The following is a 12,588-nucleotide window of genomic DNA, read 5'->3' on the forward strand; positions in this document are numbered from 1 at the left end:
GGCAAACTGTATTTACATAAACACACCCAGGATTTCTTTCCCATTCCAGCTGGCTGTAATGGAAGCATTGATTCAGACCCTGCTTACAAGTGTATGTTGCTGCACATTTACTTCAATGATAAAAATAAAATCTGTTGGATGATGAAGCTTCGTGGAGGGAACACTGGACTGGTCTTTTATTCCCAGCTCTGCTTCTAGATTACTGGATTACTTTCTGCAAGTCATATTATCTCCCTGCATCTCAGTTTCCCAATTTGTAATGTGGGAATAATGATACTTAACTCCTTTGTAAAGTGTTTTGAGATTTCTGGACGAAAATTGCCAAGTTCCAGGTATTGTTATTATTCCACATTAAAGGTGGCTTTTGATAAACATGATTATAAAATTGTGGCAATTTTTTCCCCCTAAATTATACTGGATTTTAATGAAAGTCAGAATACGTTTTTTAAAAGGAATCATGCATAAAGCACTCTTACACTGCTATGGACTCTGAGTAATATCTGCCAGGTAAAAACTGCTGGTCCTGGCTCCTTAGTTCTGACACCCTATAGATGTGGAATATTTTCTCTTGTTTGGTCCAAGAGCCAGATACTATTTTTGGTTTGAAGGCTAGTCTTAAGACATTTATTCTCAGTTGCATACACAGTTCAATGGATTTGAAGGTGTATTTGTTAGGGATTGTAAAGCACCTTAGGACACATCATATGAAATGGCCACTATAAGAGCAATGTGTATTGTGTTACTGTACATCGCATTATACAATATGCCTCAAATCACTATTGGGAATCCAACATATCACACAAATCTGGTCTATTTTATGAACAATTGTAGACACCTTTGAATTATCTCCATAATGTTTAATGATTTTCACAAAGATCTCAAACAGCAGCGGATTTTCTCAGTTCTTTCAGATGCTAACAAAAACTCAAATTCTGTTGGATAATTGAAACATTCTCCCCCACTACGAAAATAATAAGTGTAAGAAGAATGTTCACATCTTTCTTTTGTAACATAAACAGAGGATTGTATGAATTCACTACCTGTAAGGTGTATTGAATTTTTAATCATCTATATATTTATGGTAAAGAGTAACAAATTACTTATTGCACACAAAAGCTTATGGCATACGATTATCCTTAATTAATGGGTAAGTGCAAGGCTTTATTATTCAATGAAACTGATTTATTATCTTAATTCTCAGATGTTCTGCTACATGTTTCCATTGAAACCATTGTTTGCACCATGGTAACCGGCAACCACCATATGTATGTGATCTCTTTTATGACCTATACCTAATTAGATTTTATTGTTATCTTAAAGCTAAAGCATAAACTGTGCAAATAGTGCAGTGGTAGTTTCCGATACCTATTTATAAATGATAGGCCACTGTACTTTACTGTGTTTTTTCTGTAATAAGCAAAGCATACTTTTTTCTGTTATTATAACTCTGTCTATTTTTTCCTCAATGCTTTTGTATCTCTCCCTGTTCTTCCTCCTTCTGTGTGACTGTACACTTGCCTACCTGTCCCTTGTCTCTTCTATTAGGCACAGCTAGTTAACTGAAAGGAAGTGAAAAGAGCTGAAAGCTAGTGGGTGTCGGAGCTGCCTAGTCGAGAGATCCCCAGCTAATTGCTAGTCCTAACAGGCACAATTAGCCGCTACAAGCCCTTTGAGATGGCCCTGGGCTTCTCTCAGGTAACAGCCATCACTAGATAAAGGCTGAAATATGCTCCATTTAGAGAGACACTTGCAGACAGGGATGTCACAGGCTGCCAATTATGTTCTGCCTGTACACAGCCACTTCCAAGAAAAGGCAAGACACACACACCTGGAGTTAAAGGGACAAGATGTGTACTATTTTGAACTACACAAGTACAGGGCTTGAGATGATATAACCCTTTCAAATTAGGTTGTGTCAATTTTTCAATTATCAGGCTTTTATCAATATCTGTCACACAGTTAGTACTGGGAATCTCTGTGGGAGATTGTTTTATATATATTATACCTGCTATATTTCATATTGCTTTAAGATAATTTTGGCCATAGTCACACAGACGAAGATGATATAATCAGCCTATTCACAACAAACACACATACACTTGTGATATATTTATTGTTCTTAGTGTAACCATTTGGCCAGGTGATGTTGGCAGTAAAAAGTCAAATATCTAAGGGCATCTCTCACAGAAACCTGAAAAAAACTAAACACCTTCCCTGCACTGTCTTGACGTGTAATACTTCTTCTCTCACAAGCACTGAGTTTGTGTATAAAACAAGGAAAGTTTAAGGACCACAGCATTAATTTGGGAAAACAATAATAAATCAATACATTTTTATTAAATACTAATCAAAATACCTACCCCCTCAGTACTTTTTTTAGTAGTCTTTTGCCTCAGTTTTCCCACTTGCCAACATGAACATCTAGTGGGCAAACGTGCCTTTTGAGAGCTACTTTACCACTTTGGGAACCCCACTCAGAGTTAGTAGTCAGTGGACAGTGAAGTCCTGAGCCAAAAATGCACATGGACAGATCCAGTTCCTTGGGGGAAGTACTGCCTGGCTTTTGTAGAAAGACATCTTGCCGCTGTCTCATCTCTCACTGCAACAATATCACCTTCAGATACAGTACTGGGTCTGGGTCCTCAGTCACCTCACTCAGCTCAAAGGGTGTTAGACAGGAGGCCTTATAGTTGTTTCTACAACCTGGATTCAGGTCCTTACCATTCAGCTCTGATATTAAAAAGCAGAGGGGGTTAAATAGCACTTAAAATTCTTGAGCAGAGTCCTTCATGCAAAGGACTTATTTTGGGGGTTCTTAAATGGAAAAGTCAGTTTGCACTTTTTAAACATACTAGAATATAGTTATATTGGAACTTGAAATCAGAGGAATATAGCCAACTGGATGCAAAATGAAATACTATGGATCAACGCCATGACTACAAAATACTTATTCCACACTTCTGCAGTCCACTTACTCTGGCACTGCAGTTACCAGAAGAGGCACCAAAAAAAAATGCAGCAGAGGAACAATATTGTCTTAGAATCCTGACTGAAAGACCAAATGAACAACTAGAAACAAACAAAAAACCTTAGCAATTCAGATTCAATATCAGAAAAACCTTCCATTTCAACACACACAAGCATCAAGCATTTCAAGATATATAGGCAGGGTGGGAAAAAAAAAGATTCATAGTCAGACATCAGACAATTGTTTAAAACATCTTCATCAGGACTCACCACTAATGTCATTTAAATAAGATGCTTTTTGGCCTAACTCTAGGTCAGAGGGTGCCAATAGTTTTTGTAATTGGATGCAGCCCTCCTTCCCCTCATCTGCCTTTTCAGCTGCAGTTTGAACAAAGTTTCCTGTTGACTAGCTACGGTCTAGACAGTTCTTGTTCAGAAAGTCTCCAGTAATGTTACATGCTTATTGAAATCACATTGCCTTAATAGGATCAATTGTACTCCTGCTTATGAATATGTATGCATGCATGAGGAAGTGTGAGTGAGAACAGCCAGTCATGAGGCAGAAGAGCATGTAATACCTTTTATGGCTATAAAGAAGAATTCTGCAAAGTGCTTAAATGGATGTAAAAGATGCCCAGGTGGGGCTTTTGCCTTCGAAATATATAATAGCACACCAAGCTCAGGACTGGACTGAAAGCACAAGAGCCCTCCCGTGGATCCAAAAGAACTTCAGGGATTCTCTATCACCTCATAGCCAATGTCCAGGGAAGCTGTGGCCTGGACAGTCTCAGCAACCTGTGAAATCAAAACTAATTGTCGACAGTCTGCCTCCAAACTGTCAACATGAATGTGATGTGTGTGTGTGAGTATTGTCATACCATTAACAATCTGTACTAATGAATAAGCTTCAGTGCTGCTCAAGTTCACCCTTTGTCTAGACTTATTCCTTGGCTAATTCCAAGGGCAGGCAACAGTTTTAAATAGAAATCTTCACTGATGTGAGTACACTGCTCTGTCAGAATATGATATTTTCACAAATTTAAAAGTGTGTGATCTTTATTATTATTATTGTCTTGAGTAAGTGTAACATTCTTCAATAAAAAACAAAAACAAAACATTCAGAGAAGCTTGGAAATCCTGTGACAATTCTGAGTTCAGTGCCCATATTTTTTAGTTATGCTTACTTCAGGAAATATATATATTGTTGTGTGCTTCATTACATTTGATGATGAGACTTTCCTGGCCTCACAGAAATGCTAATGTCACTGTTACCGTCAAAATTCATAGAACGGAAGGAGACAATAATTTAATGTTGGATATTTAGAAATATATAGACTATGTTTGGAAAAGGTGAGGAAAATAAATAAACAGGTTCCCCTCTCCAGAGCATTTTTCCCCCAGCGGTCCCAAAATACTTTATGTTGGATAAAGATTTAGAGTAAAATCCTGGCCTGCTGAAGTCCATTAGTGTTTTGTCATTGATTTCAGTGAGGACTTGAGATTTTATAAAGTTTTCAATTATATTAATCTTGCCATGTACAAAAGCTGTGTCTTTTAGTCAAACCCTCTTACAGATTTAGTACTACAAAATTTTGCACCTGTGCTTCATTAATCTTGTCTCCTAGACCTTTCAATTGTTTTTTTTAACAGTTTAAGGGTCTTTGTTCCAGATCTAACATGTCTGATGAGAGCAGATCCATCTTTGATTTAATCAATCAAATTTAGAGATAGTGGGCTTTGGAAAGCTGAAAAAAATGTTACTGATGAAGCTTTTTGAACTGACCCTGTTGTAATTTGTTCAGGGGTAGGTCCCCAGTTGTCTAATTGCTTCAAACACAATAATGGAGAGTGGAAAATGGAGTGAGAGGAGAGAAAAGTTGGGCTTGTGGCTAAGGCATTTGACTGGGATCAAGGAAAATATGATTAATTTCTTAGTTCTACCACATTCTTCTTGTGTAACCTTGGAAAAATCACCCCCTCTCCATGCCTTTGTAAAACAAGGATAAAGATACATTCTTACCTCACAGTGGTGAAATCAGTTAAGCATTTGAGATGTTTACTGAAAATTAGAACTGGCAGAATTTTTTTGAAATGTCAGTACAATTTTTCCATAAAATTTTTTCCTGATTTATGAGAGATAGGGGGCAACTTAGAGAGAGGCTGAATTTTTTCAAAACTTTTAAATTATGACAAATGCTTTTCACAAAAAAACAACAACAATTTTTTCATGAATTGTTTTCTGCATTTTTTTTTGATGAGCTAAGACATACTAAAAAGTTGGAACAGCCTTTAGAAAGGATAACTAAAATCCCCTTACCCCAGCTTAACTTCTAGACACTCTGAAGACCCATGGAAACAGAGAGAACAACACATTTCACACTATCGGGCTATGCCTACACTGGCATGATTTTCCGAAAGTGCTTTTAACGGAAAAGTTTTCTGTTAAAAGCATTTTTGGAAAAGCACATCTAAATTGGCAGGATGCTTTTCTGCAAAAGCACTTTTTGCAGAAAAGCGTGCGTGGCCAATCTAGACGTGGTTTTCCGCAAAAAAGCCCCAATCGCCATTTTTGAGATCGGGGCTTTTTTGTGGAAAACAGTACTGTGCTGTTTACACTGGCCCTCTTGCGCAAATGATTTGCGCAAGAGGGCTTTTGCCCAAACGGGAGCAGCACATATTTCCACAAGAACACTGATGATCTTACATGAGATTGTCAGTGTTCTTGAGGAAATTCAAATGGCCAGTGTAGACAGCTGGCAAGTTTTTCCACAAAAGCAGATGATTTTGCGGAAAACCTTGCCAGTCTAGACACAGCCTGGATGTGAATGGGTAACTAGTTAACCCTTAATGGGTGATGCTTATCCAGTAATGGTTAACCAGTGGCAGACCCCCACCCATGGCTCACCACAGGCCGCTTTGAGCCCCATGCAAGGCTGCCAATTCCCTGCCCGTGGCATGAGGCCTGCTCAAGCCTGCCTGCTACCATTTAATCCAGGAAACTACAGACCAGTCAGTTTAACTTCTGTGCCAGGAAAGATAATGAAGCAAGTAATTGAGGCATTCATCTGCAATATAGGCATTCATCTGGAATATAATAGGGTGATAGGTAACAGCCAGCATGGATTTGTAAAGAAAAAATCCTGTCAAACCAATCTGACAGCTTTCTTAGATAGGATAACGAGTCTTGTGGATAAGGGAGAAGTGGTGGACATGGTCTACCTAGTCTTTAGTAAGGCATTTGATACCGTCTCACATGATCTTATCAATAAACTAGGAAAATACAACTTAGATAGGGCTACTATAAGGTGGGTACATAACTGGCTGGATAACCATTCTCAGAGAGTAGTTATTAATGGTTCACAGTCCTGCTGGAAGGGCATAACAAGTGGAGCTCTACAGGGGTCTATTTTGGGACAGGTTTTGTTCAATATCTTCATCAACGATTTAGATATTGGCATAGAGAGCACGCTTACTAAGTTTGCAGATGATACCAATCTGAGAGCGGTTGCAACTGCTTTGGAGTATCATAAGTCAAAATCACCTAGATAAACTAGAGAAAATGGTCTGAGGTAAATATTATGAAGTTTAATAAGGACAAATGCAAAGTACTCCACTTAGGAAGGAACGATCCATTTCACACATACAGAATGGAAAGCAACTGTCTAGGAAGGAGTACTACAGAAAGGGATCTAGGGGTCATAGTGGACCACAAGCTAAATATGAGTCAACAGTGTGACGCTGTTGCAAAAAAACCAAACATGATTCTGGGATGCATTAATAAGAGTGTTGTGAGCAAGACACTAGAAGTCATTCTCCCGCTCTACTCTACACTGATCAGGCCTCAATTGGAGTACTGTGTCCAGTTCTGGGCACCACATTTCAATAAAGATGTGGAGAAATTGGAGAAGGCCCAGAGAAGAGCAACAAGAATGATTAAAGGTCTAGAGACCATGAGTGATGAAGGAAGACTGAAAGAATTGGCCTTGTTTAGTTTGGAAAGGAGAAGACTGAGAGGGGACATGATACCAGTTTTTAAGTTACTTAAAAGGGCATTAGAAGGAGGAGGGGGGAAAATTGTTCTCTTTGACCTCTGATGATAGCACAAGAAGCAATGGGCTTAAATTGCAGAAGGGAGGTTTAGGTTGAACATCAGGAAATATTTCCAAAATGTCAGGGTGGTTAAACACCCAAAACTGCCTTCAACACTGTCTAGAGAGGTTGTGGAAGCTCCCTAATTGGAGGTAGATAAGAATAGGTTAGATAAACATCTATCAGGGATGAAAGATGGTGCTTGGTCCTACTGTGAGTGCAGGGGACTGGACTTGATGACCTCTCAAGGTCCGTTCTAATATCTTATGAATCTATTATTGCCTAATGAGTCATAACCCCATTTTGTAGTTGTGCATTTGATTTTAAGTTCTCAGATTTAGCTCTCCTTCTCAGCTAAGTAGAGGACCTACATTTTCCTCTTGTCTCTATTGTATTCATAAAACCTTTTCTTATTGCCTTTTATGTCCTCGCTAACTCATATTGGCTTTAGTCATTCTGATTTTGTCCGTATAAACTTGTGCTACTATTTTGTACTTATTCCTTGCAATTTTTCCATATTTCCACTTTTTTTTCCTTTTTTGCTTTTCAAGTCATCAAAGAGTTTCTGCTAGCATCATATTGGCCTCTTACTATTCCTCCTATCTTTTCTCCACATTGGAATGGTTTGCAGTTGAACCTTTGATACTTTCACTTTGAGAAACTGCCAGTTTCCTGGTCTCTTTTTTCCCTTACATTTTCTTCCCATGGGACCTTATCCATTAGCTCTCTGAGGCTATTGAAGTCTGCTTTTTAAAAAGTCCATTGTTCTTATTCTGCTGTTCTAACACCTCCTTTTCCTTAGACTCATGAAATCTATCATCTCATGATCTTTTTCGCCAAAAATTGCCTTCAGCCTTCAGATTCACAACCATTTCCTTCCTGATAATCAAAATCTAGACTAAATATATCCCTCCCAGTCTCAGCGATGCCATTAAAGTAATAATTTATTAATAATTTTACACACTCATACTTGCATTTCTTTCGGTTTATTCCCCATACTCCTTTTAGTGGTGTATACACATCCAAAATGTTGAACAGACCTGCCCTCCCACCTCTTTTTTTATACTACGAATGGAATTTTGTCACCTGCCCCTGCATTGGCTGTGGAATTCCCATCAGCAGACGTTGTGTTTTTAAAAACAGGTTAAAGTAAAAACATGTTAGAGAAACACCTGTCAAGGATGGTCTAGGATTACTTTTCCATGAGTCAATGGGATACTGCACTGTGGTTAAAACCCAAGACTGAAAATGAGATTAGAATCCCTAATTTCTCCACAAGATTCTTCTGTGAGAGATGTAAGATACACTAAGTTCTCCCATGCAGAGCTTTTCAGCACAAAATGCTCCATGTGCAAGTCTTGACATCTCGACATCCCCTAATTCCCGTAAACCTTAAAGTCCTGTAGCGATGGGCGAGCGACGAAGCAGCAGGTGTGGATACACTGGGAGTTGTAGCCGCGCACCTGCACACAGGTGGCTCAGGTCTAATGGTCGTCTTCTTGCTGGCTGAAGCAACAGCTGGATTCGGCGTCTACCTGAGTGACTGAGCAGCCCTCTTTAGGATTGCACTGCTCACCTCCGTAGTAAGAGGAAGGGGCTAGAAAAGGTGCCCTAAACATTGTTTGCTTCACAGAACCCTGGCCAGCTGGAGGGGATCCCATCTCATGCGGTCGAACAATAAAATTTCAAACAAAATGAAAGGTGACACCACTCATTATTGGCACATGGAACGTACACACGCTTCAAGACACCCTTCAGCAGATCGACCAGAAAGAAGAACAGCCCTGGTCGCCAGAGAGCTCACAAGATTTAACATCGATATTGCGGCACTGTGTGAAACTCGTCTAGCAAATGAAGGTCAGCTCATGGAAACAGGAGGTGGTTACACATTCTTCTGGCGTGGACGCAGCAGTGACGAACGTCGTGAATCTGGAGTTGGCTTTGCGGTTAAGAATCATCTTGTCCGCAAACTTGCCAGTCTTCCCAAGGGCGTGAATGACCGACTCATGACACTGCATCTTCCACTACCGAGAGGAAAGCAAGCCACACTGATCAGTGCTTACGCGCCCACAATGACAAATCCGGATGAAGTAAAGGACAAGTTTTATGAAGATCTCGATGCCCTACTCTCATCCGTGAAGCGCACTGACAGGCTGATTCTACTTGGCGATTTCAATGCGAGAGTAGGATCTGATCACACTGCCTGGGATGGTGTCATTGGAAAAAATGGAATCGGTAAATGTAACAGCAATGGCCTACTATTACTGAAGACATGTGTGGCTCATGATTTGATCATCACCAATACCATCTTCCGCCTGCCCACTCGCAAAAAGACGTCCTGGATGCACCCACGCTCTAAGCACTGGCATCTCATTGATTATGTCATTGTGCGGAGGAAAGACAGACAGTATGTAAGGGTGACCAAGGCCATGCTGAGTGCTGACTGTTGGACTGACCACAGACTTATCATCTCCAAATTAAGCTTTCACATCAAGCCAAAGAGACGTCCGCAGGGAAACAAAGCTGTGATGAAAAAGATCAATGTCGGTAGACTGAGGAACCCCAACACAGCAGCTTTACTAGCAGAAGATCTTGGCAACCAACTTTTAGAGCTGCAATTAGAGGAAAATGCTGAGAAGGACTGAGAATGCTTCCGGGATATTGTGCACTCTTCTGCACTAAAGGTTCTTGGACCCTCACACAGGAAACAGCAGGACTGGTTTGATGAAAACGATGAAGAGATCAAGGCCATACTTGCTGAAAAGCATCGCCTTCACCATGCTCATCAGAATGACCCATCGTCAACAGCTAAGAAAAATGCCTTCAACAACATTCGCAGGATCGTACAGAGCAAGCTTCGCAAGATGCAGGACTCCTGGTTGAGTGCCAAAGCAGATGAAATCCAGAAGTTTTCTGATAGAAACGATGCCAAACGGTTCTACGAAGCCCTTAGATCCTTGTATGGACCTCAGCCCTCAGGGAGTTCCCCTCTACTGGACTCAGATGGTGCAACTCTCATTATTGAGAAGGCTCTGATTTTACAGCGTTGGGCTGAGCACTTCCAATCCGTACTGAACCGCCCATCTTCCATCAATAACGAGGCGATTGTTAGTATGCCCCAGGCGGATATCAACCACAGCCTGGATGTCTCACCATCAGAGACTGAAACCTTACAGGCCATCAGCCAGCTGTTCAGTGGCAGGGCCCCAGGATCTGATGCTATCCCAGTGGAAGTCTATAAGGGTGGTGGTGCAGTGCTTGTCGACAAACTCACTCAGCTGTTCCAGTCCTTCTGGAATCAAGGATCTATTCCTCAGGAACTGAAAGACGCGTCCATCGTACACCTCTACAAGAGGAAAGGAAATCGACAAGTTTGCGATAATCATAGAGGAATATCACTGCTTTCCATCGCAGGTAAGATCCTTGCACGAGTGTTGCTGAATCGTCTGATTGACCACCTGGAACAGGGTTTATTACCCGAGACACAGTGCGGTTTCTGCAAAGAGCGTGGCACGGTGGATATGATCTTCGCAGCCCGACAGCTCCAAGAGAAGTGTCAAGAGCAGAATCGTGAACTGTACACCATCTTCGTGGATCTCACCAAGGCTTTTGACACTGTCAGTTGCAAAGGTCTGTGGCGCATCATGTCGAAGTTTGGGTGCCCTGACAGATTCATCTTGATGGTACGTCAGTTCCATGACAGCATGACAGCTCGTGTTCTGGATGATGGAGAAGCTTCAGAGGCCTTTCTCGTCACAAACGGCGTCAAGCAAGGGTATGTGCTGGCACCGAACCTGTTCAGCATAATGTTTTCAGCCATGCTGTCAGACGCCTTTCAGAACAGTTCCTTGGGAATCAGACTGAGATACAGGACCGATGGGAAACTGTTCAACCTGCGAAGACTCCAGGCTGTCACCAGGATAAAGGAGACTGTGCTACGAGATCTCCTTTTTGCTGATGACTGCGCCCTGAATGCTGGATCAGAGCAGGAAATGCAAGCCAGCATGGACAAATTCGCAGCAGCATGCGACAACTTCGGCCTTCTCATCAACACAAAGAAAACCGAAGTGATGCACCAGCCAGCTCCGAAAGCTCAACATCAAGTGCCCACCATCACAGTGAAGGGACAAAAGCTGCAAGCAGTGGACCAATTTACATATCTTGGCAGCACCCTCTCCCGCTCAGTGACAATTGACATCGAGGTCAACTGCAGAGTCGCCAAGGCAAGCTCTGCATTCGGCAGACTGCTGACCAAAGTGTGGGACCGCCATGGAATAAGCCTTGCTACAAAGCTTAAAGTCTATCCAGCAGTAGTGTAAACTACCCTGATGTATGCCAGTGAGACTTGGACTGTATACAGGAGGCACGCTAGGCAATTGAACCACTTCCACACGATTTGCCTCCGCAGACTTCTGAGGATCCGGTGGCAGGATAAGGTGCCAGACACAGAAGTCCTTTCTAGAGCAGGTCTGCTGTCAGTTTACACCCTGCTGATGAAAGCTCAGACACGCTGGGCAGGCCATGTTGCAAGGATGCCAGATCATCGCATCCCTAAACAGCTCTTCTATGGTGAGCTGTTTCAAGGGAAGCGATCGCACGGGGGACAAAAGAAGCGATACAAAGATACGCTTAAAGCCTCTCTCAAGTCCCTGGATATTGACACCACCTCCTTGGAGACCCTGGCACAAGACCGATCAACATGGCACACGCTGATCTACCAAGGCTGTCAAACATCTGAAGCCAGAAGGACAACCATAGCACAAGAGAAGCGAGCACTCCGTAAAGCCAGAATTGCAAAAGCTGCAACAGTGGTGCCCACACATGTCTGCCCGACATGTGGTAGAACATTCCGTGCCCGTATCGGCCTTATCAGCCATTTGCGGACACACCGTGGACAGTCCACAACCCGTTAGATGTCAAGGTCCTCTTCGAATACGATGGACGAACAACAACAATTTATTTAGGAGACTAACTCATGGCTCAGACTAAATTTTGGCCCCTAATTCTGAATCCTAGCTTAATTATTTCGGAGCTTTGAGATCTCAGGAAGTTCTGTTGAAATGAAAGGTACATTTACTACATTATTATGCTTTGTGAATAGAAAAATACTTGCTGGTGTTGGTGTTATCTTCTAGAAATCAAGAGTTGGCTATCTTTGGGGCATGTGGTTAGCATTAAATCCTGTTGAAGAAAGATGTTCAGGTGGTAGTCCTACCAGCAGGGAGGTAAGAGCCCCAGAGGCCGCTGTGCTCTTCGTGACTAGCAGGGAACTCAGAGGTTGAGCAACTGGGCTCCCATCAGAGAGCAGGAAACAGAGAGCCAGAAAGTGGAGGACAGGAGCTGGGAGAGAGAAAATGCTAGCATTTGCAAAATATAAATAATTTAGTCTCTACTTTTTCTCATCTTCTTGCAAGAATCTGACTCAGTGGTTCCCAACCTGTGGTCTGCAGACCCCTGGTGTTCCACAATGATACTGCAGGGGATTCATGGAAAGTTTAAAAATAAGGATCAGGCCCACCACTTCCTATTCTT

The 12,588-nt window shown here is 41.8% G+C and overlaps 1 long non-coding RNA gene across 2 annotated transcripts in view; it reads right to left on the reverse strand.

Annotated features, from left to right (window-relative positions):
- Window positions 1-6,057: 6,057 nt before the first annotated feature.
- The window catches only part of LOC142831072 (uncharacterized), a 42,124-nt gene continuing 35,593 nt past the window's right edge, over window positions 6,058-12,588 (reverse strand). For both annotated transcript variants that reach the window (XR_012906700.1, XR_012906699.1), the window contains one exon: window positions 6,058-12,396. This is a non-coding gene — a long non-coding RNA (uncharacterized LOC142831072). The remainder of the gene's footprint in view (window positions 12,397-12,588) is intronic.

This window comes from Pelodiscus sinensis, chromosome 12 (genome assembly GCF_049634645.1).
Source record: "Pelodiscus sinensis isolate JC-2024 chromosome 12, ASM4963464v1, whole genome shotgun sequence".
Classification (NCBI taxonomy): domain Eukaryota; kingdom Metazoa; phylum Chordata; order Testudines; family Trionychidae; genus Pelodiscus; species Pelodiscus sinensis.